Raw genomic sequence first — 22,166 nt, forward strand, 5'->3', positions numbered from 1 at the left:
TCAGTGAGTCTGCGTCCATGGCTGGCCACACACACACACACACACACACACACACAACATCCTTACTCAGCCTCCGGAGGAAGCAGTGTCCCCGAGACTAACAGCCTCCTCACGGCCTGCTGGGCGTGTTTGGGCTTGTGTGAGAATGGGGTCAACGGTTGCTAACCCATTCTCACACACACACACACACACACACACACACACACAAACCAAACACGCTGAGCAGACACTTCCTGGGAGTGGGTGGTGGACAGTCTGGGAGCCATTCAGGACAGTGTGTCAGGGAGGGTGATGAAGAGGGGCCTTAAAGGGGGGGGGGGGGGGGGGGGGGGGGGACAGGAAGAGGACCAGACAGATGACAGCGATAAAGAGTGAGTGAATAGTAAAGAGTGGAGAAAGAGAGCAGGAGGGGACGAGGAGAGAGCGGAGGGGAAAGAGGGGATGAGAGAGGAGAGATAAGAGTGGGGAGATTGGAGAAGGATGAACAGGAGGCCCTTACCCTAGCACTCTTGGCAGACTCCTGGCCATTTAGATACTCCGTCACCTAGAACACACACACACACACACACACACACACACACGCACACACACCACACACACACACACCTCAGATTAGTGTCACATGATTGAGCTGACTGAGGATTAGGGGATTTAAGGAAGGGGTAAACAACAATAAAAATGACAAAATGCATCAGCCGCCCACAATGCAATGCGGCCAGGGGAGCAGAGCAGGTTCACAGGAGATGCCCCAGTACGTGGCCGTTGCATACCCATGGCGACCGGCGAGCCACACCCAACTTCACTTTCTACTCCTCACCCAGACACGGTAAACGTGGTCTTCAGCTCCAGTGGATAGGAGGACCTGCCCTCATGGAGATCGCGGTCACACAGAGGGGAGAGGAGGCAGGCCGGACGGGATCTATTTAGGGCCAGATCTACTCGGGCAGTGTCATCAGCCCTCTCTACACTATTCCTCCCTTCACCTCTCTCTCTTTCATCTATCCCTCCCTTCACCTCTCTCTCTCATCTATCCCTCCATTCACCTCTCTCCCTCTCTTTCATCTATCCCTCTCTGGTGAGGAACGGTGGACGCAAGTCTATGAGGAAAAGCCGCCATATTGACTGTTTCTGCCACAGCAGCCATTTACAATCATCGACTGAACCAGAGATGAGTCACGCAATGCCAATGAGAGAATTGGGGTATGTGTACGTGTGTGGGTGTGTGTGTGTGTGTGAGAGAGAGAGAGAGAGAGAGAGAGAGAAAGTGTGTGGATAATGGTGTTGGGTTTGAGAAGTCCCTCTCAGAAGCTGCTGCTGTGATCGATGGCTTCAGAGCGGAGGGGAAGCCGGTGTGCAGGCCCCATATTACCCACATTACCCAGCTTATTAGGAACAGTTCAGATCACAGCCAAAAAAATGATGCCAGATGTTGAAATCCTCAACGAGTGAGACCTTCTGCGCTGGCTGTGTGTGTGTGTGTGTGTGTGTGTGTGTGTGTGTGTGTGTGTGTGTGTGTGTGTGTTGGAGGATGAGGGTGTATTTAGCCTTAATTGCATAGCTGGCGAGCTGATACAGCAGTACTGCTGTACGTATGAAGAGACGGAGGTGTGTGTGGACGACCCAGCTGCACACGGTGGACATGAGCACAGCTCAGAACAGAGCCATCAGAGCCGCACTGGCCCAGACTGCAGCAGGACTGGACCGAGCAGGGATTAAGGCCGCAGATACCCTGACGCCTCCCCACCATCACATTCCTGCTTAATGAGCAAGCAGTGGTGTGTTTATCATATTCAACATGTCCACACACCACCACGCAGCGCGTGAGCAGGCGGGTGATGGGCGGGTGATGGGCGGGTGGAGCGGGAGGGGTGGATGATGGGACATGACAGAGGGTGATGGGGGCGGGAGCAGGGGAAGTGAGGGCTGTCAGTGGATGTGTTGGTGAGACAGACACGGTTGGGGGGGGGGGGGGGGGGTGTCTAATAGCACCCTGACACCTAGCCAGCGTACTGGAGCACGCCTCAAACAATGGTTTATGGAGTGCAAATGGAGGCGGGGTTAGCCGCTCACCAACCGTTAGCCACCAGAGAAGATCTTTAACTGCCAGCCTCTGCCCGAGCCCCTCGAACTTCTCCCCTCTCAGCTGTTAGAGAAGAACCTCTCCCCTCTCAGCTGTTAGAGAAGAACCTCTCCCCTCTCAGCTGTTAGAGAAGAACCTCTCCCCTCTCAGCTGTTAGAGAAGAACCTCTCCCCTCTCAGCTGTTAGAGAAGAACCTCTCCCCCCTCAGCTGTTAGAGAAGAACCTCTCCCCCCCTCAGCTGTTAGAGAAGAACCTCTCCCCCCCTCAGCTGTTAGAGAAGAACCTCCCCCCCCCCTCAGCTGTTAGAGAAGAACCTCTCCTCCTCTCAGCTGTTAGAGAAGAACCTCTCCCCCCCCTCAGCTGTTAGAGAAGAACCTCTCCCCCCTCAGCTGTTAGAGAAGAACCTCTCCCCCCCTCAGCTGTTAGAGAAGAACCTCTCCCCCCCCTCAGCTGTTAGAGAAGAACCTCTCCCCCCTCTCAGCTGTTAGAGAAGAACCTCTCCCCCCCTCAGCTGTTAGAGAAGAACCTCTCCCCCTCTCAGCTGTTAGAGAAGAACCTCTCCCCCCCCTCAGCTGTTAGAGAAGAACCTCTCCCCCCTCTCAGCTGTTAGAGAAGAACCTCTCCCCCCTCTCAGCTGTTAGAGAAGAACCTCTCCCCCCCTCAGCTGTTAGAGAAGAACCTCTCCCCCCCTCTCAGCTGTTAGAGAAGAACCTCCCCCCTCTCAGCTGTTAGAGAAGAACCTCTCCCCCCCCTCAGCTGTTAGAGAAGAACCTCTCCTCCTCTCAGCTGTTAGAGAAGAACCTCTCCCCCCCCCTCAGCTGTTAGAGAAGAACCTCCCCCCCTCTCAGCTGTTAGAGAAGAACCTCTCCCCCCCCTCAGCTGTTAGAGAAGAACCTCCCCCCCCCCCTCAGCTGTTAGAGAAGAACTCTCCCCCCCTCAGCTGTTAGAGAAGAACCTCTCCCCCCTCTCAGCTGTTAAAGAACCTCTCCCCCCCTCAGCTGTTAGAGAAGAACCTCTCCCCCCTCTCAGCTGTTAGAGAAGAACCTCTCCCCCCCTCTCAGCTGTTAAAGAACCTCTCCCCCCTCTCAGCTGTTAAAGAACCTCTCCCCCCTCTCAGCTATTAAAGAACCTCTCCCCCCTCTCAGCTGTTAGAGAAGAACCTCTCCCCCCCCTCAGCTGTTAGAGAAGAACCTCTCCCCCCCTCAGCTGTTAGAGAAGAACCTCTCCCCCCCCCTCAGCTGTTAGAGAAGAACCTCTCCCCCCCTCAGCTGTAAGAGAAGAACCTCTCCCCCCCTCAGCTGTTAGAGAAGAACCTCTCCTCCCCTCAGCTGTTAGAGAAGAACCTCCCCCCTCTCAGCTGTTAGAGAAGAACCTCTCCCCCCCTCAGCTGTTAGAGAAGAACCTCTCCTCCTCTCAGCTGTTAGAGAAGAACCTCTCCCCCCCCTCAGCTGTTAGAGAAGAACCTCTCCCCCCCTCAGCTGTTAGAGAAGAACCTCTCCCCCCCTCAGCTGTTAGAGAAGAACCTCTCCCCCCCTCAGCTGTTAGAGAAGAACCTCTCCCCCTCTCAGCTGTTAGAGAAGAACCTCTCCCCCCTCAGCTGTTAGAGAAGAACCTCTCCCCCCTCTCAGCTGTTAGAGAAGAACCTCTCCTCCTCTCAGCTGTTAGAGAAGAACCTCTCCTCTCAGCTGTTAGAGAAGAACCTCTCCCCCCCTCTCAGCTGTTAGAGAAGAACCTCTCCCCCCCCTCAGCTGTTAGAGAAGAACCTCTCCCCCCCCTCAGCTGTTAGAGAAGAACCTCTCCTCTCAGCTGTTAGAGAAGAACCTCTCCCCCCTCTCAGCTGTTAGAGAAGAACCTCCCCCCCTCTCAGCTGTTAGAGAAGAACCTCTCCCCCCCTCAGCTGTTAGAGAAGAACCTCTCCCCCCCCTCAGCTGTTAGAGAAGAACCTCTCCTCCTCTCAGCTGTTAGAGAAGAACCTCTCCCCCCCCTCAGCTGTTAGAGAAGAACCTCCCCCCCCTCTCAGCTGTTAGAGAAGAACCTCTCCTCCTCTCAGCTGTTAGAGAAGAACCTCTCCCGGCCCCTCAGCTGTTAGAGAAGAACCTCTCCCCCCCCCTCAGCTGTTAGAGAAGAACCTCTCCCCCCCTCAGCTGTTAGAGAAGAACATCTCCCCCCCCTCAGCTGTTAGAGAAGAACCTCTCCCCCCTCTCAGCTGTTAGAGAAGAACCTCTCCCCCCTCTCAGCTGTTAAAGAACCTCTCCCCCCTCTCAGCTGTTAAAGAACCTCTCCCCCCTCTCAGCTGTTAAAGAACCTCTCCCCCCTCTCAGCTGTTAAAGAACCTCTCCCCCCCTCTCAGCTGTTAGAGAAGAACCTCTCCCCCCCCTCAGCTGTTAGAGAAGAACCTCTCCCCCCCTCAGCCTGTTAGAGAAGAACCTCTCCCCCCCTCAGCTGTTAGAGAAGAACCTCTCCCCCCCTCAGCTGTTAGAGAAGAACCTCTCCCCCCCTCAGCTGTTAGAGAAGAACCTCTCCTCCCCTCAGCTGTTAGAGAAGAACCTCTCCCCCCTCTCAGCTGTTAGAGAAGAACCTCCCCCCCTCTCAGCTGTTAGAGAAGAACCTCTCCCCCCCTCAGCTGTTAGAGAAGAACCTCTCCTCCTCTCAGCTGTTAGAGAAGAACCTCTCCCCCCCCTCAGCTGTTAGAGAAGAACCTCTCCCCCCTCAGCTGTTAGAGAAGAACCTCTCCCCCCCTCAGCTGTTAGAGAAGAACCTCTCCCCCCCTCAGCTGTTAGAGAAGAACCTCTCCCCCCTCTCAGCTGTTAGAGAAGAACCTCTCCCCCCTCTCAGCTGTTAGAGAAGAACCTCTCCCCCCCCTCAGCTGTTAGAGAAGAACCTCTCCCCCCCCTCAGCTGTTAGAGAAGACCTCTCCCCCCCCTCAGCTGTTAGAGAAGAACCTCTCCCCCCCTCAGCTGTTAGAGGAAGAACCTCTCCCCCCTCTCAGCTGTTAGAGAAGAACCTCTCCCCCCCTCTCAGCTGTTAGAGAAGAACCTCTCCCCCCTCAGCTGTTAGAGAAGAACCTCTCCCCCCCTCTCAGCTGTTAGAGAAGAACCTCTCCCCCCCTCAGCTGTTAGAGAAGAACCTCTCCTCCTCTCAGCTGTTAGAGAAGAACCTCTCCTCCTCTCAGCTGTTAGAGAAGAACCTCTCCTCCTCTCAGCTGTTAGAGAAGAACCTCTCCTCCTCTCAGCTGTTAGAGAAGAACCTCTCCCCCTCTCAGCTGTTAGAGAAGAACCTCTCCCCCCTCAGCTGTTAGAGAAGAACCTCTCCCCCCTCTCAGCTGTTAGAGAAGAACCTCTCCCCCCTCTCAGCTGTTAGAGAAGAACCTCTCCCCCCTCAGCTGTTAGAGAAGAACCTCTCCCCCCTCTCAGCTGTTAGAGAAAAACCTCTCCCCCCTCTCAGCTGTTAGAGAAGAACCTCTCCCCCCCTCAGCTGTTAGAGAAGAACCTCTCCCCCCCCTCAGCTGTTAGAGAAGAACCTCTCCCCCCCCTCAGCTGTTAGAGAAGAACCTCTCCCCCCCTCAGCTGTTAGAGAAGAACCTCTCCCCCCCCTCAGCTGTTAGAGAAGAACCTCTCCCCCCTCTCAGCTGTTAGAGAAGAACCTCTCCCCCCTCAGCTGTTAGAGAAGAACCTCTCCCCCCTCTCAGCTGTAGAGAAGAAACCTCTCCCCCCCTCAGCTGTTAGAGAAGAACCTCTCCTCCTCTCAGCTGTTAGAGAAGAACCTCTCCTCCTCTCAGCTGTTAGAGAAGAACCTCTCCTCCTCTCAGCTGTTAGAGAAGAACCTCTCCTCCTCTCAGCTGTTAGAGAAGAACCTCTCCCCCTCTCAGCTGTTAGAGAGAACCTCTCCCCCCTCTCAGCTGTTAGAGAAGAACCTCCCCCCCCTCTCAGCTGTTAGAGAAGAACCCCCCCCCCCCCTCTCAGGTGTTAGAGAAGACGGTGCCCATGTGACCGTGCTCCAAACAGACGTTCTCCAAGAGGAACTAGAGGTCACGAACGGGAAGGGAAGGCAACGAAGAACCCTGTAGGAAACCACACGGGCTGGTGGTGTTGGTCCGCACAGAGCCCTCGTTAGAGCGCACGGCGCCACTGCCGTCTCATCTGTTCCGCGCCGCTGCCAAAACCACCCGGCAAACAAACAAATAATAAACAAAACTACACTTCCCACAGGACAGTCTCATGGCTCTCCTTCAGCACAATCACGCGCTAATAAAAATCTTATACCTCCCCGGGGCGCCCTCATCTACAGCCTACAGCTGAGCTCCACGCCCAGGGAGGGGGCAGACACAGTAGCCGGACCGCCAGTGCCCGAGCTCCGCTGGGGGAAGAGCTTAGAAACACCACATTTCTTCCTCTTCCCCTTTCGTAATTGCTAGTTTCCCCACAGGGCCCTCCAATGGAGACCCTCTCGGTTCTAACACGGCTCGGCAATCCAGCTGGAGCAGGTAAAGCCGGGTGTGCTGTTCAGACCCGTCACCGGTCCAGAAAAGGAAAAAGAAAACAACAAAAACCACCCCCCCCCCCCAAACAATGTTGGTTAAAAACGATGGTTACGATCGGCTTTAAATTGCGCTGACAAATGAGATGCCAACACTTGCCTCACGAACAGAGGGTCCCTAGCCAAAAACAGCCCTCGCGAAACACACACATCATGTGTGCGGTACTGTTAATTGGTAGTTGGTGTCAGTTGTGAATTTGTAACGCGTCTGAGTTTCTGCTGGGTTTTGCCTGACATAACACTAGTCACGAAATTCATTTCTGCTGTGATGGTACATTGTACAGAAATGTTTTTCTCCTGTTTTCCTTCACAGTATTATTTTTTTAACTTTACATAATAATAATAATAATTAGTAGTAGTAGTAATAATAATAATTAGAATTAGTTTAACAGTCCAGTTCAGAGAGGGCTTAAGTAAGCTGTTGAGCTGGCCATGCTGGGAAAAGAGGCCTCGGTAAACTGGGCGGACTGGGCCCGAGATATCCGATCCAGACGACCCGGGTCCGTATCAGAGATCCCGTATTCTTGCCATCCCCTACCCGGCCGGGACCTCTGGCTCAGGGGCTTTAGATGTGGTGATAGGAGACACAGTAGCTCAGAGCAGCTGATCCCCATCGAGGGGAAGTGAAGGAGAGATCTGCCTGCACCTCCCCTCCACTCTCACGTGGAGCAATAGGAAAGGAGTGAAACATCAGAGAGAGAGGGAGGTGGAGGGGAGTGAGAGAGAGAGAGAGAGAGAGGGGAGGGTGGAGGGGAGTGAGAGAGAGAGAGAGAGAGAGTGTGTGTGTGTGTCATATGAAATGTTAAGCGCATTTTAAATCACGTGTCACACAGCAAAGGACTGAAACGCTTGATCTTGTGCATTTCCTTTAATTCTTTACAGAGACGTGCAAATGGATGCAAATGTCTCAAAGGACAGCCTGTTGGAGACACAGGCTGTGGGTGGGGTGGCAGAGAGAGAGAGATGAAGAGAGATGAAGAGAGAGAGAGAGAAGGGGGCATGATTTGTCTCACTAGAGCGTGAAGAGAGAAAGTTGCTCCGTCTTGCTGGGGGGTGTGGGAGAGGGCAGCGGGGGAGGGGATTTGAACATCCAGCTCCAACAGCCGTTCCAGACTCCATTTACAACGGGCCTTCCAGACTCCGCCCAAAAAGCAGGGGCTCTCGCTGCCAGCTCCACCAAAAACCCCCACAGCACGTTTACACTATTAAACGCCGATATAGACAATACAGATGTTGACAACCTGTAGTTCCCACAGTAATTACTGTACAATTACAATTTAATGTGAGGATTAATTGGGTAGGAGATGATGTGCTGGCCACGTGTTAATAAAGCTAAGCAGGGTTTCACTGGGTCTACCTGCTCCCAGCATCTCGACAGCAATCATCAGAGCTGCAGGCAACAGCTGGACACATCCACCATCATTAGCCTCATCTCATCCAGCGGTCAGCATAGATACAGCCCATCTGCTTACACCCACACACACGCACGCACACACACGCCTGCCCAACCACACACATGCCTGCATGCCTGCCCACAGACACGCACACAAGCCTCAAAGCACAGTCACCCACAAAATGCCTGCAGAGAAGAAGCACTTTCTAATCATCTGATGACTAAAGTGCTGGGCCAGGCTTCAAAAGGAGCGGGGCACCTGGTGTCGCACGCAGAACCCCGCAGAACCCCGCAGAACCCCCGCAAAACCCCGCAAAACCCCACAAAACCCCACAAAACCCCACAAAACCCCGCAGCTTAGTGCCGTCTCTGGAGTAGCTGTGAGAATGAAGCATCTCCAAGGTGGGAGTCGGAGGAGGACTGGAGGGGCGTCCCAGGGGTCACCGGGGCCTTGACCTGGGGGTGTGGTCTCCCGCGGCTCACCCAGCAGGGTTTACACGGCAGTCCAACAGGAAATCAAGGGGCGGCTTCGCCATCAACCTCCACCTAATTAACGCCTGTCAGAGTTCAGGAACAGCATTTTCCCTTTGTAGTGTCCTAAAGTCCATTACAGGGGGGGAGCTTCAGTGTTGGAGATGAGTGACATCATGAGACCCCGCGTGACACGCCACGAGACCCCCCGCGTGTGACGCCACGAGAGCCCGCGTGTGACGCCACGAGACCCGTGGCTACGTGCTGATGTGACGTGACTCTGGAGCTGTTGGCGTCTCACCATTTTCAGCAGGTGCTTCTCCTTGCGCGTCTCCACCATGACGAGGCCCTCCTTCACCAGGCCCAGGCCCACGTCGTCCTTCGAGTCGTTGAACTGCAGGGTGACCAGTGGGCAGGTGGCTCCAGCGTACTCCACGTTCAGCAGGCACTGCGTGTTGTGGATGTCCCTGACGATGCAGTCCACCGCGTCAGCCCGTGCGTCCTCCTGCAGGGGGCAGCATGGAGCATTAGGGGGTGTGGTTTCAGGAAGGGGGGTGTGTGTGAATGGTACGGCCACGCCCCCTTTCTACTTGCTCACTTACTATGACCGAGTGGGCTGCAGCACTGTGTGAGGTATTGACCACCCTGCATTCTCTCTCTCCCCCTTTCTCGCTCTCTCTCCCTTTCCTTCTCTCTTTCACTCTCACTCTCTCTCTCTCTCTCTCTCTCTCTCTCTCTCTCTCTCGAATGGGTGTGCACGCCCATGCTTTAGAGTTGACCCAGTCTCCATGGCAACAGGGAAGGATGCTACCCTTAGGGGGTGTTAGGTGGGGAAGTGGGGAGATGAAGACGGACACATGGGGGGGACTCAGAAGCCTTTTTGATTTCATCCTCCTTCCGGTCAGCCTGTTTCATGCACTGTGGGCGAGCCCAAGGCACAGCAGAGATAGAGAGATAGATAGAGAGAGAGAGAGAGAGAGAGAGAGAACCAGGTGGAGGAAGAAAGAAGGTGGAGAGGGGTTATCTCTTATTAGGCTGTATTAGACCTGAGGGCATATTCGTGGGTGAGCCGAGAACAGACTGCACCGTGTGGATCTGTGTTGGTGTGTGTGTCTGTATCCGCGTGTGTACGTGTGAGCGTTTTATGCTAAATAAGTGTGAATGCGTCTGGGTGATGTCAGAGGCTCCGCGCGGTGTGTGTAGGAGACATGGGGCTGTCTCACACGTTGACTGCGGGCGTGGAAAGAGACTTAGTGTCAGTCGGAGAGACATTCTGTTTTTAGAGAAAATTGAGTGTGCGCTCCTGAATGCGACACACACACACACACACACACACACTTGCTCAGAGGAGAACTCAGAGGTGAGTGCAGTGCCTCAGTCCTCTACAGTTAACACACTGTGGAGAAGACATGGTTCCAGCACACCCGGGCCCACACGAGCAGGTCCCTCACACACACCTGCTCCGGGCTTCTCCGCCGCGCTCAGAGCCCTGGGAGAAGAGCGTCATTCACCGGGGTGACGTGGAGAATGTCACGTGTGACAACCACGTGAAGATCAAGAGCATTCGCTGCGTGTGGGTATATGCGCGTGTGTGTATATTTATGTTTCAGTATTTATATCCTGCGTAGGACTGGATAAAAGCAAAGCCGTACTCGGTGGCCTGGGCAGGAAGCGTTCGGGTGCTGAAGGCAGGAGGAAGAGCAGCCAGACGCACAGAGGACACCAGCTCTCTCTGTAGGACCACACACACACACACACACACACACACACACACACACACACACACACACACACACACACACACACACACACACACACACACACACACACACACACACACACACACACACACACACACTTATAAAGAGGCCCTGCCCATCTTTCAAACACCTGTCGTGGGCTTCCCCCGGGATGCTGGGACAGGGCCAGGTGGAGACCACGGCCTGCCCACACACACACCCACACACACACCCACACCCCCCACACCCCCCACCCCACCCCACACACACACGGCCGCGCGCACCACACGGCAACGCTTGTGAGCCCGTGTAGAGCACATCAAAAAGTCCACGAAGACGACCCGACCCCGCTCAAAACACCGAGACCGACTTAACGTCTCCTGGCACGCAGCCCTGACGGTAAAGATGTACTTGTAATATTTATACGGCGCAAGCAGAAGATTTATACAATCCATATACTATTAAGAGCACGTTTAAAGAGCCGTCCTGGGAGACCGCTACGTCGTGTGAATCGGTGGACTTTACTCATCCATAGCTGAGTGGGGACCAGGGGCGTGGTGACCAAGACGTCCACATTTAGAGAGATTAGGGGGTTTGGGCTAAGGCCCAGGGTCCGGACGTGATGGGGCTGATAACAGACTCGAGGCACAGAGACGAGAACACAGCAACACAGATGGACACAAAGATAGACGAGGAGACGGAAAACACACAGGGGGAAATAACGGGGAAGGCCGGGGGAGGGGAGGAGACCAGCGGAGACCAGCGGCAGAGACCAGCAGGGACACTGATGTGGACGGACAGAGATCGACAGGCACACACAGAATGGATTACACGTTTTCACAAAAACCGCTTTCCTGTCCTTAAATAAATTCCTGATGAATCTACAGGATAAAGAAGTCTTTGGTCAGACAGCAAGGGCTAAAAGGTGTACGGGTCTGTATCTTTTAAGGGAAAGATTTTTTTCTTCACCACAGCCTCAAAAATAGCATTTTCAGCTCAGCTTCCTTAGAGTTTTAAAATGTAGGTCGTACATTAGCTCACTGTTGACCAAAGTATGTTTACCTTCAGGCTTTCCTACCCAACTCCAAAACCTCCCGGAACATTCCAGCAGCCTGTCTAACCACAGCTGAGAGAGCTAACTAACGTTGCTAGCTAATGCCAGCCCGTAGGCAGCCACCTGATTCCCAGCATAGTGGAACTGTGTCACTGGAAATGTTAAAAATAACACGCGCTGCTGTCACATGTAATTGAGTCATTAGAGTCACTAGCTGGTACAGATCTGGTGAAAAACATCAGTCCCTAGCCCAGCTATCTGCCATCGCTCAGTCTGCTGAGTGTCAGGAGCGCAGCTACACACCAGACCCCATAAACCCCACCGAGAACATCAACCAAAAAGGCCCCAGCAAAGTCCGCTGCACACAGGGGGCGGAGCCTCCGTGTAAAAATCTCAGATCACAGGACATGTGGGGGTTTAGGGGACTGCTATTGTTAATCCAAGCCATGGTTAAGTACCACGATATCGCCATGATAGTTGCTTTTCAATTGGGAATTTACCACCCACTGACACACACACACACAAACAGAGTGAAGGATTACTTACATTGCCGTAGTCTATGTAAAACACATGAACCTTCTCGGGAGATTCAACCTTTTCCACTCGAGCTCTGTACCTAGAGAGAGAGAGCAGAGGACAGAGAGGGAGAGAGAGACAGAGAGAGAGAGGAGAGGGAGAGAGAGAGAGAGGAGAGAGAGATTGTCTGTTGGGGAGTAGATAAAAGTGGATGAGTAAATGATGAAATTCTTATTTCCCAGGGGGCTGTGTGTCATGGTGGATCTGTTTGGTGGAGGGGGGGGGCAGAGATGCGAGGATCCATGTTTCATACATATCAGCCAAATGTGTTCTGAGTTCTTCCTTCTCCCGGGTAGCGCAGTGGGCAATTCCCAAACCACAGAGGAAAAAGCGCTCTGGGTGTGCGCACACACACACACACACACACACACACACACACACACACACACACACACAACACACACACACACACACACACACTTCTTGCCATGGGCCTTCCCTCCAATCTGGCCCACTGGGTGGCTTCCAGACAGCCTCTCTGTGGTTTGGCCCCACTTTAACCATGAAAAGCCAAGAGAAAGTCTAACACGCCTCCTCTGCACAAAACCCACCCAATAGTGTTAGAGCTTTAGACTGCATTTGCATAATTGTGCCGTCCCCTAGAAGCGGGGCTGCTTGTGGGTAGGGATGCTGGCCTATTAAAGATGCATCAGCAGAGTCAGCTTTGTAGCAAGGGAGGAGAGCACGAGCTCTCACTGTATTCATAAACCTCTACATAATGAAGGTCAAAGGGCAGGCAAGAAAGGTGATGTGTTCCGAAAGAGGAGTTAAGATCACACCGGGACAGCCCGAACACGGAGGCCCAACGACGGGCAGCAAGTCATAAAACCCATCTGAAAGTGGAGCCGTGCCCTGCAAGAGCCCTCCTGCAGTGGGGGGAGACGTGCACCGCCACCACCACCCCTCCTCCAGTGGGGGGAGACACGCACCACCACCACCACCACCCCTCCTCCAGTGGGGGGAGACGCGCACCACCACCAACACCCCTCCAGTGGGGGGAGACGCGCACCACCACCCCCCTCCTCCAGTGGGGGGAGACGCGCACCACCACCACCCCTCCTCCAGTGGGGGGAGACGCACACCACCCCTCCTCCAGTGGGGGGAGACGCGCACCACCCCTCCTCCAGTGGGGGGAGACGCGCACCACCCCTCCCTCCAGTGGGGGGAGACGCGCACCACCCCTCCTCCAGTGGGGGGAGACGCGCACCACCACCACCACCAACAACCCCTCCAGTGGGAGGAGACGCGCACACACCACCACCACCCCTCCAGTGGGGGGGAGACGCGCACCACCACCACCACACCCTCCCTCCAGTGGGGGGAGACACGCACCACCACCACCCCCTCCTCCTCCAGTGGGGGGAGAACGCGCACCACCACCAACACCCCTCCTCCAGTGGGGGGAGACGCGCACCACCCACCACCCCCTCCTCCAGTGGGGGGAGACGCGCACCACCCACCACCCCCTCCTCCAGTGGGGGGAGACGCGCACCACCACCAACCCCCTCCTCCAGTGGGGGGAGACCGCACCACCACCACCCCCTCCTCCAGTGGGGGGGAGACGCACCACCACCACCACCCCTCCTCCAGTGGGGGGAGACACACACCACCACCACCCCCTCCTCCAGTGGGGGGAGACACGCACCACCACCACCCCTCCGACCTCCAGCGAGCGAAGGGGAGCTTTACACAAGCGGAGTGGGTGTGTGTTCCCTCCGCTGACGGAGACTCTTCGAGATCCGCGCAGACGCAGACAGGCACTCGACCAAGCTGCCAAGACGAGACAACGAAAACAAAGACTCGAGCGGGGGCGAATCTGTCGGAGAGGAACAGACGGCTGCGTTTACAGCGTCTGTGCGACCCCAGTCGGGAGCGACACACAACAGCCACACAGCGGGGCGGAGGGACATTGTGGCAGACAGGTGTGATGTGTCCACCTGCTTCCTGCCAATCCGTTTTCCTCTCCCACTGCTGAGTCACGGTGTCTTTTTGTTTATCCTCTCGAGTGAAGGTCACCGGGGTCGTGGGCTCTGCAGGGGTCAGCCGGGCTGCCTGAGCGTCTTTCACTACGCCCGACCCAAGCCCAACCTGCCTGCCGCAGCACTGACCGGAGATCAGCTACCCCCCGCCCACCTGTTACCAAATGAGCAAGCCCACTCTGGTCCCAGGCCAGCTGATCACACGCTGTGGAAAGCACTTGCAGGACGAAACAACTTTAACTAAAGGCTCCATTTTGCATATGATAATCCCAACGCAGGTTAACAGGCTATTGGAGTGTTTAACAGGCGGCTACTGTGAAGGAGATGCGTTTGGCTGCCAGATCTTACCACTCTCCATCAGCGAACCTGGCGATGCAGAAGTCCCCTCTGTGTGCGCTGAAGGCCCCCTCCACGGGTGGAATGGGCAGCGAGCTCCGCCCGCATGGTCTCCATCTGGTTCTCCAGCTGGGCACCTGTGCAGACGAAGCGCAAAAGGAAGAGCTCAGCCCACTGTTCACACACACACACACACACACACACACACACACACACACACAGATGTAACGTTCACACAGCACAAGGCTACAAAAGTGGTGATACGTTTATCGAGATGCTGAAGGCCAAACGCTCATCTTGGCTCTGTGGCGCTTGTGTTCTTTTGTTGCCAGGAGCAACTCTAGACGACCGGGAGGAACTGTTGTGAAATAAAAATCATGGAGACCTTAAAAAAAAAAAAAAAAAAGCCAGCGCTGAAAAGAAAAAAAAAAAGGAAAATAAAGGGGCTTTCATCACGAACGCCAGCATGCTGGTCCTGAAGAAACGCCGTCTACGCGCTATGATCGGGGAAAGCACAGCGGTTGCTGGGCGATTGGTCACCGACGGTAAACGAGTCGCTGGGCTGCTGGGGTCTCGGAGAGGGCCGGACGAGGCTGCTCTAACAAAGTGGCTGCTGTTAAATTACTCGGATTTGTTGACGGCCCCATTTACATCGATTTCCTGGTTGGGGGGTGGAGAGGGGCGTAAGAGCTCTATCACACACACTGAGGCGAGCCCCGCAACTCGGTAGCCAATCAGACGGCCAGTCCACCGCAGGCTGGAGGCTGTTCTGTGTGTTTTCTCGACATGATTAAGGTGGTGTGGACGAGGCGGTGGTACACAGCGGTAAATAAAGGCAGGTTTGCGCTTTCTTCTGCGTCTGACTTGACGAGAGAAGTTTGGTTTCGCATCAGCCTCGCAGCTATTCAATCATCCCCCTCCGACCACGCAGCAATCAGGACGGGGCGCTGGACTGTGAGGGGTTAGGGGGGTTACGAATATGTTGCACAAGATGGCTTGACCATGCATGACGAATATCACAGGGGTGAAGGGGGGGGGGGGGGGAGAGAGAGAGAGAGAGAGAGAGAGAGAGAGAGGAGAGAGAGAGAGAGAGAGGAGAGAGAGAGGAAGAGAGAGAGAGAGAGAGAGAGGAGTGTGTGTGTGTGTGTGTGGTGTGTGTGTTGATGTGTGTGTGTGGGGGAAGGGGGTATCAACTCTTGCTGTTTTAGCAGGTTTATCAGCCCCCCACAGCCAGCTTGCCAGGCCTACACAGTAGCTTAATTAGCAGAGTGTCAGTGCCTAAACAGAGGGCGTATGTGGGGGGGGAGTGCATGTGCGTCTTGGGACCCGTGTGAGACTGTGGGCTCTGAGTGTGTGTGTGTGTGTGTGTGTGTGTGTGTGAGTGGGGGGGTTGGGTGCTGGCCACTAATTGACATGGCTTCACCTACTCTCATTTACATGTCCCGCCCCCCCGATCCTCCATCAAGCCAATGGTACAGCGGAACTGCAGGCACGGCGCAGGTGCACAAACACAGCCCACCTCTGCCTCACACAGCAGGTCTGTCAGCGGCCTTGTGACGAGACAGCACTTTGGCTGCTCTGTTTGTTTGGAGCGGGGGGGAATTTGCCCTGCCAGTCATTTCTGACTGCACGTTGGCAAGACGACGCATCTAACTCCGCCTCCTCAGGACCAGAGGGGGATGCTGGTGTAGCTCTGTGGAGCTTGGGCTCCTGGGAGACCTTATTAAATAATAAGACTGAAGGGAAGGAGGTCTACATATGCTATAGAAATCTTTACACTTCATTTAACCTAATTAATATCAGATGCTCCCTAAGACATGCAGGCTCTGCTGAAGTTAGACTTTCCTACGTGCTTCTTAAACGTTTGCCGCAGACATTCGTAGCTGGCCGCTGTAACAGATCTTTGCGGAAGCTCGACGCGGAGACGCGTCAGGATCAAAACTTGCCGAGCTCCCCAAGTGCCAGACATCCACAGAGCGGGGAAACGTTCGGGGCGGACAGTCGCAGCAAGGCGGAGGATATCAACGGCCGATTGTTCTGGAATTACATCCGGGTCGGGCTTTGCCACCTGCTGTACCTTCCCAGTACTCCCCACCAAAGCGGCCGCGTACACACTCCGATCGTGGCGGCATCGGTGGCGTCTGCGTGGATCGGTCTCGGCCGGAAGAGCGTGCTGGGGCGGGGCATGCGGAAAAGGGGCCGGGAGTCGCAGGGTCCCGCCCACAGCCTCCACGCACGCCAGACGTGGGACCAACCAGAGTCCTTGTTTGTTTACGCATTCTTTTATTTTTATTTTTCCAAGTGCAGCAGACAGCAGAGCGGAATTCCTGCCGGGCGTCATTACCGGAGCAGTGGGGCCCGCGGGGGGTTTGGGGAGAGCTCCTCCTCTCAGTGAGGAGCACAGCAGTGTTGGGAACAGCGGGGGGCGCCCAGACAAGCCCCCAGTGCTCCGTCTGTTTTTGCCTTCCGCATGATGTAAGGAGGCCCCGTCAACAGGGGGCCAGTCACTCTCCATCTTTGTGTATTGTAGGCCCAATAATCTTGCTCAGTTATTCAAAGCTTTTTATTGTTGTGTCGGTTCAAATCATTCCCGTAAACAATATACTAAACGTAAAAACACACACATCTAATGTGTTTGCGAAGTTTGGGCCGTCTCCCACAGCTCTGCTGCGACTCGAGTAGGAATGTCACCGCAGTCTGCTTCCTGTCCAGCTGCCAGGAGGCAGGAAGCCCGTGGCATGCGCTACTTTACAGATGTCAGTCCAACACCAAGAAGCCGGTACATAACAGGGACACTGTAGAAGTGGTTCTGTACCTGCGCTCACAGTGCCAGGGAGCACGCGGGTACGTGGGCCGGGCCTGGACGGGCTCACCGTAGCACTCGCACACATGCTCAGACCAGGCGGCACCGGGAGGCTCCGCCCCCGGAGCGAAGGAGCCGCAGAGGTTTCTCTGGGTTCTCGCTAACCCCATCTACTCCCCCACCGGGCCTGGGGGCAGCTAGACAGATCGGGCCGTTGGGACGGACGGGCGTGGGAGGCGTTCCCTCCGAGATGGACGGGCGTGGGACGGTGGAGGCCCGGTGGAGTGGCAGAGCGCTGGTGGAGGCGAGAGGAAGCGCGCGGTGCGCAGCTACGTCGCGTGGCCGACGGGGGAAAAACGCCAACACGCCTTTTGAGTACGACCTTCCAGTTTGGAGAGACTCCAGAAGAAAAAAAAAATACAAAAACACAACAAAAGAAGGAGAAAAAGCCCCAGCGCGGCGCAGAACACGGAGACGCCCCCGACAGTCTCGCACCTACCGCGGGCTAAGTGCTGCTGGATGGCGGCGTGGAGCTGAAGGAGAAGCTATAAATAAGGCCACCTGCATGGATTAGCATATATAGGGAGAAAAGAGGTGCAAAATGCATCTCGGTGCATCCACAATGTCATGGTGGAGAATACGTACGTGGGACCAGTAAAGAATGATGGCTGACAGCAGAGAGAGGGAGCCAGGGAGAGAGAGGGAGAGAGCTAGGGAGAGAGGGAGGGAGGTAGAGAGAGAGAGGGAGGGAGGTAGAGAGAGAGAGAGAGGGAGACAGAGGGAGGGGAACAAGGGCAGAGGGGAGGGAGAGCGAGAGAGAGAGAGAGAGAGAGAGGCAGAGTAAGAGAGAGGGAAGGAGACAGAGAGGGAGAAAGAGACAATTTCTCAGTAAATAAATAGGGGACCAGCGGGTTAGCGCAGGTTAGATGCTGATAAATTTGCGCTCAGTCCAGAAAATTGGGTCTCCAGTAGAGTGGAGGCCCTTCACCCTAACAAGTCCCTGGGCACACCTGGACTCACCTGGGCACCACCCCCTCCTACGGCCGGCCCGTGGTCCTGCCCGCTGACCGCCTCAACGCCTGCTGCTCTAACTTGTGACTTGGGTCTGCGTTTGTGGACGAGCCTGCTGAGGGTGGGTGTGTGGTGGAGTGGAAGGGTGGAGGGGGCGGACCGCTACAGCGCCACAGCGCCGAGAGTCTCCCCGTTCACCCCCACCCCACGGATCAGAAGGTAATTACACCACTGTGTAAAATTACACTCGAAAGAGGGGCCGCTCTGGGGAGGGGGGGGTGGGGGGGGTAGTAGAGCACAAGTGAGACAGAAAAGAAATTCTCGATTTTGTTCTGAAGCAGAAATACCAGCGAGCTTTCAGAGTACGCTCCAAAATCCACGCTATGCAAATGTAGGCCATCCTGCAAAGAGCCGAGTGCAAAGCGCAAGAGGAAACGGAGAAAAAGATTCAGTTTAAAATTTAAATTTATTTATATATATTTAAATTTAACCACAAGCACGGTGAGGAACACCCAGAGTGCGCAGCGTCGTTTCACTCATCACGAATTGTAGCGATATCTTAATCTCCCGCCACGCTGCACCACAACGCCGTGCGGCAGCGGGCTGGTGCGAGCCGAGCCAGGGGTGCTGATGCAAATGACCCCTTGTCTCATTAAACATTTGTAGGCAGCGGACCACAGTTACAGAACTGACCTGTCACTGTCCTGCAAACACTCCTGGATAAGTGTGTGCGTGTGTGCAGGCTTCTCTGAGGGGGGTCAGCAGGAGGCGAAGCCTCACCAGGGGCCATTTATCTCGACACGAGGCAAGCGGAAAAGACGAACGCGTCTCTATCGAGGAACTCCGTCTTCCGACTCCGTTTCTGGGCCGGGAACGTGGAAACTGAAAGGGGACCACAGGGCCCTTATGGGGCCAATTTAGCTTCGGCATGGCGTCAGCGGCGGGAGCAGCAGGAAGAGGGGTGCGGAGGGAGGTAATCAGAGCAGGGCCGCTAAATTACCGCTCTGCAATTTGGGCGCAGTCGCTGAAGGAGAACGGGAGCGTTCGTACCTCCTCACGACGGGCTGCTGGGAGCAAATCTAGCGCCTTGTTTTGATTGCCAGGGTTTCCAAAATTACCCATAAAGCCCAGCTGTGTGCGAGGAGCTCGGGCGTGTAGATCGCTTCCTGATTCCGGCTCGTTAAAAAGGGGCCAAGCCACAAGGCAGCCTCTCGCCTCCTTAAAGATCCTGAAGGAATGGCCCGCTGCGGTCGGAAGGATTCTACAGCGTAATGGATCGTCTTGTCAAAAGTACGGAAAAAAAAAAGAATACGCACGACCATGATCAGAAAGGGGAGGGGCTATCCCGGTTCCGCCGTTCTGCGGTATGACCGAGCCGGCCCCACGGCGTGAGACGGGCCACTCTTGGCACACTCCTATGAAATAAAGAGCGGCGATCAGACGACTGAAGGAGTCTCCATGGCCACGAGAGAAGAGCAGCATGGTCGCTACACAGGTGCGCTACACAGGTGCGCTACACAGGGGCGCTACACAGGTGCGCTACACAGGTGCGCTACACAGGGGCGCTACACAGGTGCGCTACACAGGTGCGCTACACAGGTGCGCTACACAGGGGCGCTACACAGGTGCGCTACACAGGTGCGCTACACAGGTGCGCTACACAGGTGCGCTACACAGGTGCGCTACACAGGGGCGCTACACAGGGGCGCTACACAGGGGCGCTACACAGGGGCGCTACACAGGGGCGCTACACAGGGGCGCTACACAGGTGCGCTACACAGGTGCGCTACACAGGTGCGCTACACAGGTGCGCTACACAGGTGCGCTACACAGGGGCGCTACACAGGTGCGCTACACAGGTGCGCTACACAGGGGCGCTACACAGGGGCGCTACACAGGTGCGCTACACAGGTGCGCTACACAGGGGCGCTACACAGGGGCGCTACACAGGGGCGCTACACAGGTGCGCTACACAGGTGCGCTACACAGGTGCGCTACACAGGTGCGCTACACAGGTGCGCTACACAGGGGCGCTACACAGGTGCGCTACACAGGTGCGCTACACAGGTGCGCTACACAGATGCGCTACACAGGTGCGCTACACAGGTGCGCTACACAGGTGCGCTACACAGGGGCGCTACACAGGGGCGCTACACAGGGGCGCTACACAGGTGCGCTACACAGGTGCGCTACACAGGTGCGCTACACAGGTGCGCTACACAGGGGCGCTACACAGGGGCGCTACACAGGTGCGCTACACAGGTGCGCTACACAGGTGCGCTACACAGGTGCGCTACACAGGTGCGCTACCATCCAGCACGGCACGCTGCACGTGTTAGCGCCTGCAAAGGGTCTCCTCACACTGAAATCAATAGAAAATGCTAACACTCATGTCCTCTCGCTATAAAGAAGGCTAGCACTCGTGACTCAAGTCAGCCGGGGGTGTGTGTGTGTGTGTGTGGCACCTGGCAGGCCCACAGATGGTGGAATGAAGACAAAAGGAGGCTAGTCAAGTGAAAGCCTCTTTGCTGGCTTTAATAGCAAGGGCACAGTGGAGAGGTTTCTGCAGTCTCCGCGCACACACACACACGCACGCACGCACACACACACACACACACACACACACACACACAGCGGGCAGATAGTGTGTGGGAAGCAGGTACTGTCTGTAAAGGTGCAGTAGGAGGAGTGTGGCCCATCAGCCCACGGAACTACAGTTCAACAGTACTAGACTGGCCTGCAGTACTAGAGAACCAGAACACACCCCCCCCCCCCCCCCCCCCCCATTTAAAAGGATCTTTTAATCTTATTGATGCCAAATGTTGATAAAATAGGCTTTTCTGTAAGTGACTAATCAAATTGCTTGTCCACTCATAAATCTGATGAACGCTGAAGAAAGGGGGGGGGGGGGGGGGGGGGGGGGGAGAGACAAACAAACAAACAACAAACCAACCCCCAAACAGATCTGATCACTAAGCCCTGTTGTATAACAGGTTGTATAATGTGTTTGGGATTTGTGTTGCTGGAAGGCCCAGCAGTCAGAGTGGTTGCATAACAAGGTCCTCACTCCTGTGGTTTATGCACATCTGACTATCAGTTTTCTGTTTGCAACCAACCCATCAGTCCCCCGATTACAGAAACAATTCAGGTTAAGGTGTTCATTACCTCACATCAAGTGGGCTGCTGAGGTATCAGATGCCAAGCTTCTACAGTCTTCCTCTGCCCAAGAAACACATCCCAGCCCACAGAATCCCATGCGCAGAACACATTTCACGTTGACTAATTAAACGAGGCTAATTAAAAACAAAAACAAACAAGCAACAACTATGGAAAACGCAGGGAAAACAGCGAGGGACGGAGAAGCGAAGACGGAGAACCAGCAGTGTGCTCTGGTGTCTGGTCCCCAGAGATTACCCAGAGGGGATCCATTATGCGGCTCGCACAGACGTTTGGAGACCGTTAGTGACCCGCCGCGGTAAATATAGCCTCCGACGTATACAGCCTATGAGGTGCAGGGCCTGGATCCCAGCAGAGAGACCAAGGGCACCGATCACTGCCCCCTCTGACTAACCCACTACCCCATGTCCCCTCAACAGCTCTGGCTTCCCCAATTATAAAAATAAAAGAGAAAAAAAAAAACAAACACAACGAATATTGAAAACAATATTCTTCTGGAGGACATTATTAATTAAGTACAGAGGATAGACTGCGTCTTAGTACATAAAATAAAATGATAAAAACAAAACAAGAAAAACATTCGGCTTAATTGTGCTTTAAAGTGGCTTTTTAGATGTTTATCAAAGATCAACGGAGATTTGTGATTTGTGAAAGTGGCCTAAAAGCAGATATCATGGAGTGCTTTGACGTCAGGCTTCTCTGAAGATCGCTTTGGTCCCAGAGCGTCCTCGACGTCCAAATGTTCAAAGGTGCACCCACAGGGCGGGGAAAGTGGTGGGGCGTGCACGATGCCAAAGCGCAAATCAAATGTTTCTCCGAGCCGGTGGCCAAAGCCAGCAGACTGGAGTATGCACCCCCCCCCCCCCCCCCCCCCCCCCCCATGCCCCACCCCCAAGGACACAGGCCATAGCTCCCAAACCCGGGTGTGTGCGTTATATTTTTCCTTCATTGTGGATAAGACAGGACGGGAGGTTGATGTTGTGGGAAAAGGGCAGGAAAGGTCAGAGACGA

At 55.0% G+C, this 22,166-nt stretch overlaps 1 pseudogene across 1 annotated transcript in view; it reads right to left on the reverse strand.

The window, feature by feature from the left end:
• Positions 1-289: 289 nt before the first annotated feature.
• Positions 290-22,166, reverse strand: part of LOC143506811 (staphylococcal nuclease domain-containing protein 1-like) — a 37,655-nt pseudogene continuing 15,778 nt past the window's right edge. Inside the window, exons 3-9 of the transcript XR_013128492.1 lie at positions 14,177-14,301; positions 11,820-11,889; positions 10,112-10,212; positions 9,905-9,969; positions 9,706-9,710; positions 8,782-9,066; positions 290-544 (exon numbers count right to left, since the gene is read on the reverse strand). The product of XR_013128492.1 is annotated as a staphylococcal nuclease domain-containing protein 1-like (transcript). The remainder of the gene's footprint in view (positions 545-8,781; positions 9,067-9,705; positions 9,711-9,904; positions 9,970-10,111; positions 10,213-11,819; positions 11,890-14,176; positions 14,302-22,166) is intronic.

This window comes from Brachyhypopomus gauderio, unplaced genomic scaffold (assembly GCF_052324685.1).
Source record: "Brachyhypopomus gauderio isolate BG-103 unplaced genomic scaffold, BGAUD_0.2 sc520, whole genome shotgun sequence".
NCBI lineage: Eukaryota > Metazoa > Chordata > Actinopteri > Gymnotiformes > Hypopomidae > Brachyhypopomus > Brachyhypopomus gauderio.